This window comes from Ipomoea nil, unplaced genomic scaffold, assembly GCF_001879475.1.
Source record: "Ipomoea nil cultivar Tokyo-kokei standard unplaced genomic scaffold, Asagao_1.1 scaffold2925, whole genome shotgun sequence".
Classification (NCBI taxonomy): Eukaryota; Viridiplantae; Streptophyta; class Magnoliopsida; order Solanales; family Convolvulaceae; genus Ipomoea; species Ipomoea nil.
In genome coordinates this window covers 99,199-104,709 of record NW_017619353.1, presented here as the reverse complement: position 1 = coordinate 104,709, position 5,511 = coordinate 99,199, and positions in this window count along the sequence as shown.

Below are 5,511 nucleotides of genomic sequence, written 5' to 3'. Positions count from 1 at the left end.
CAGAACCAATCCAGTTATATACCAGATGTTGCACTTTGGTATATAAGAGTTTGTGTTGCTTAGTTGGTTAAACTTAATTTGCTATGTTGAAGGTCATAGGTTTGACTCTTGTTGTTAACATCTTTGTTTTTATTTTATACAACTGTTGTCTTTTATAAAATAATGATGCGCAAAGACAACGGTTTTTTATAACCGTTGTCTTTGTAGTGTTGTGTATTCAAATATGCTTAAAGACAACATACCAAAGACAACGGTTAAATAAAATCGTTGTCTTAAATAAATAAAGAACGCGCAACGACAACGGTTATATAAAACCGTTGTCATTGTAGTGTTGTGTATTCAAGTGCTATTAAAGACAACACATAAATGACAACGGTTAAATAAAACCGTCGTCTTTTAAAAAATAATAATGCGCAAAGACAACGGTTTTAAAAAACCGTTGTCTTTGTAGTGTTGTGTATTCTAGTGGGCTTAAAGACAACACACCAAAGACAACGGTTAAATAAAACCGTTGTCTTTTAAAAAAAAAAAAAAGCGCACAAAGACAACGGTTTTAAACAACCGTTGTCTTCCTAGTGTTGTGTATTCTAGTGCGCTTAAAGACAACACACCAACGACAACAGTTAAAAAAAACCGTTGTCTTTTTTTTTTTTTTTTTTTTGAAATGCACATAGACAACGGTTTTAAAAAACCGTTGTCGTTCTGGTTTTGTCTTTTCACAAAATGTACAAAGACAACACACTTATAACAACGGTTAAGTAAAAACCGTTGTCTTTGACAAAAGTGTTGCATCAAAGACAACGGTTTTGGACCAAACTGTTGCCTTTTATGCAAAAGACAACACTTTTCTTAAAAACTGTTGTCCTTCTAGTGTTGTCTATATGCATTTTTCTTGTAGTGTAATGTTTTTTTTTTTTAATTCTGTTTCTTAATTTATTTCATTCAATTCAGTTCACTCCCCTGTAACGTTAGTGTAGCTTTGAGAGCACAAATTGTTCTCTAAAAATCTATAACTCCAGAAATCAATTTATACCCTAATTGCTTAACAACTTTGATTTGACGATAACATCCTTAGATTTAACACTAATTTAACAAAAATCTTAACGGATCGCAGGACTATATGTGGTCAGAAATGAAAGTCAAAATATGTGTTTTTGGTTGAATTTAAAGTTGAGGACTAAAAAAAGTACTACCCCAATAGTCAAAGGACTATTTGTGGTATTAACTCTTAATTGAATCATCTCTTATTATTTGTATAAGACATAAAATGGGATGAAAAAACATATTAACAACAATAACAACAATTATGATAATGATGATGTATGACACAACAAGGGATTAAAATTGAAAATTCAAGACTGAGAATAAACCATAACGGAAGTTGATATAGACTATTATTATCCGGTAGGTAATACAAGTGGATAAGGGAGAAGTATGTCGATCCGACCAAAAAAATGTCAACATGAGATCACCTCACATCCAATGAAGATCCTAAGATGAGTTCGCGTGGGGCATAGTGTAGTCCCTACTTATTTTCAAACTCTATTATATATGTATGTATTACAATTGTCAAATGGTTTAGAGATAAATATACAAAATTCAATTTTTACTTTTGAGGACAAATAATTTTTGACATCAAGTACCTTATGGCATATCATGTTCAGCAGTCAAAAAAAATTATGAGTCTGACTTGGCTTTAACGTGTTAAGTTTATACATGTCGTTTTTCTTAACACTAGTATTTGCATCCGTGCGATGCACGGAATGGATTTGTTGTAATATATTAATAATATATGAATCAATATATAATTATTTAAATAAGAACATCAAATATTATATAGTGCAATTGAAGGTATGATTTGGACTCTTTGTGTTTTTATGTTATCATTGCATGAATTTGTGCAAATATTTGCTCAAATTAATAGCTAACGTGTAGATGTACGCATGCAATGTTGTTGCTTTGGAGATTTTATTTATCATTGTTCAGTATTTTTATAAATTAGGCAAATGTGCTCGTTCTTTAGCAACTCAGCTATAAGAATGAATTGATATCCTAATTCATTTAATTTGTATGAAAAATATATTTTTTTGTCTAGATATATAGCAATTTTACCATTAAAATGAAAACATAATATCACCTATTGTATTTACACATTATTGAAACATCTTTGTAGACAACGTTGGTAATAGCAACACAATCTTGTCCATCTTCGTCTAGAGCTAACACTTTCAGTCCATCAGGATTGGTGACTCGGGTGAAAATATATTATGGTAGAATATCAGTCAATTAGTGAATATTTTATATTTTCAGTCAATTAGTAATATCAGATTTATTTTCAGCTAATTATTCTTTTTTTTTTCAGTCAATTAGACTATTAGATGCAGTGATATTTTTACCAAATTTTCGTTCCATTTTTAATGGATGATGTATAATATTTTTATTGAAATATTTCCGTTATATTTTTAATTTACCTTTATATTGTTTAAAATTTAAAATATGCATTTCTTATTGATGATGTAGAATATTATTGAAATATTTCCGTCTAATTTTTAATTTTTGTTCATTTTTTAATTAAAATGCAATGATCTTGACAATTTCTTTTTTCATTCAAGTCAATTAGGCAATTACTCAATTAGAAATATTATTGTTACCAATTAAGCTTTATTAATTTTTTACTATTTTATTAATATTCATATTAATTTGGGCGGGAATGTTGAAAAGGAGGATTTTACTTTTATTAATAGTATAGATAGATTAATTTCATTTTGAAATCATTGGTTCACATATTTGAATTATTAATTTTTTTCATTAATTATTCGCATGGTAAACATAAATAATATTGCAATAATTAATTTTTGATATTTATCAAATTGTAGCTTTTTTAAAAATATAAAATTTTCACATGTTTATGGGTTGAAAAAATTATTTTTATTTTTAAAATATTTTTCAGCAACCCAAACACTTCATTAATCTCTCATCAAAAACTGATAAAGAAAAATCATTTTATTAAGGAAATTAAAACTAATTAAATTAACTCTACCTATTAATTGTCTTAATAATAATTAAGATAATTTTTAGTCAATCAATATTCAATAGTACTAAAAGTATTAATTTGAATTTTTATAAATAAGATATAATATTATTAAACCAAAATAATTAAAAATATGTGTCTATATTACAAAATATTGTATAATAGTAATTTTTATTGCCTAATATAATTTGTCAATTATTAAAGATTATTTATGGAAGATTTTACTTTTATTAATAGTATAGATATAGAGTGGTGTAAATAATAATTAACAAATTATTATTTCCAAATAAAATTACACCGAAATTATAGTATAGATATAGATTAATGTAAAAGATTATTTCCTTATAATATCACTGGCTTGAATTACACATTATTGAAAATCTCTTTGTAGATGACATTGGTAGTAGTAACATAAATTTGTCCATCCTCGTGTAGAGTTAAAACCTTCAGGCCATCAGGATGGGTGACTCGGGAAAAATTCATCGTGATTAAAAACTGTTTTTTTAAGTAATAACTCAACGTGACTTAGTGTTTGGCCCTGACTTTTGTTGACAGTCATGGTATATGCGAGCATCAACGGGAATTGTTTATGCTAGAACTTGAAGGGCAATCTCGTATCCAAAGGGGTAAGAGACATTTTAATGGAAGATTTTACTTTTATTAATAGTATAGATATAGATTGGTGTAAATTATTATTTACTTTTATTAAATCAATATTATAGATTGATTAATTTCATTTTGAAATCATTGCTTCACATAATTGAATTATTTATTTTTTCTTTAATTATTATAAACAGAAATGATATTGTACAAATTAATTAATGATATTTATCAATTTGTATTTTTTTAAAAAATATAAGATTTACACATGTTATTAGGGGTTAAATTTCTTTTAAAATTATTTATTATATATTAGTAAGTATTTTTATTTTTAAAATATTTTCTGGCAACACAAACACTCCCTTAGTTTCCCATCAAAAACGGATAAAGAAAAGTCATTTCACAAATAAAATTAAAGTAAATCTAATCATGCTATATTTATTTGTAATTGTATATTAATTTCATTTTGAAATCATTGGTTCACATATTTGAATTATTTATTTTTTTCTTTAATTATTATAAACAGAAATGATTTTGTACTAATTTATGACATTTATCCAATTGTATTTTTAAAAATATAGTGTTTTACTCGTTCGTTGCACGAAAAATTTTTGTTATTAAGAATTTAAAATCGAAAATAGACAAAAATGAAAAGATGTTAAACTGTAAAATATAATAATATAGTAGGACTTTTATATATTTGGTCAAGTATCTATTTTCATAACATCTATGTATATAAAGCCTGTAACTTCATTCCCTAAAATACACTGAACTAAACACTATTATGTGCACTAATCAATTTATAATTAAAAGTTACATTTAGAAATTAATAAAAAAGTAACATTTAAATTTTGTATTATTATTAGTATAGTGCATAAGTTGTATGTATGTATATTTTTAAAAAATTATAAATATTCATGTTTTTTAATTTTATAATTTCATTTTCTTAATTATATTTCATATTTTATTAATTATAATTTAATAAAATTTCCACAAATATTTCCACGGAAGAAATCTTATATTCATTATTGAAAAGGGGATATAATTTAAAAAAAAGAAATTATTAATTAGATTACCTAATATAATTGTCCTACTAATTGGTTCTATGGTTTTATAATTCATATATTGGGAGACTTTTTAAAGCTAAATACCTATTAATTGCCTTAATAATAATTAAGATTATTTTTAGTCAATCAGTATTCAATAGTACTAACAGGGCGTTTGGTTAGAGAGGGAGAATTACGTGGGAAAGGATTTGCAATTCCATGGGAGATGAAATACTGTGAATAAAGTGGGAATTTAAATTCCAATGTTTGTGTTGGTCCCAAAAGTGGTAAGGTGAAAGTCTAGAGAGGGGGGGGGGGGGGGGGGGGGGGTGAATAGACTTTCAAACTTTTTCGCATAGCACAACAATTGCTAAGCCAGAGATAAACCAAAACTCTTAACTAGATTGTTAGAGTATGGTGCACAACGGAAATAAATAAACATAAAGTGTGTGTGAGCAGTATATCTCGTGTAGAGCGAATATGTAAAGAGCGGTAAGTAAAGAAAGCAGTAAAGAACACAAGACAATTATAGTGGTTCGCGAGGTGGTGTAATCCTCCTACTCCACTTGCTCTTATCTCCAAGAGCAGTTCACTATATCTACCACTCCTTGGTTCCAAGATACAATGAATTTCCGTGATCTAGTGCTTTGATCACAAAGCCCGCACTAATCACGCCCAGTGACACCACACTGCTGCTTCGGGTTTCACGTCGCCGCGCTACTATCCCAGGATTTCACAACTCTGCGTTACCTTCCCCCCGTCTTCCACACTCCGGTAGAAACGTATCCCGTGATCTAGTGCTTTGATCACAAAGCCCGCACTAATCACGCCCAG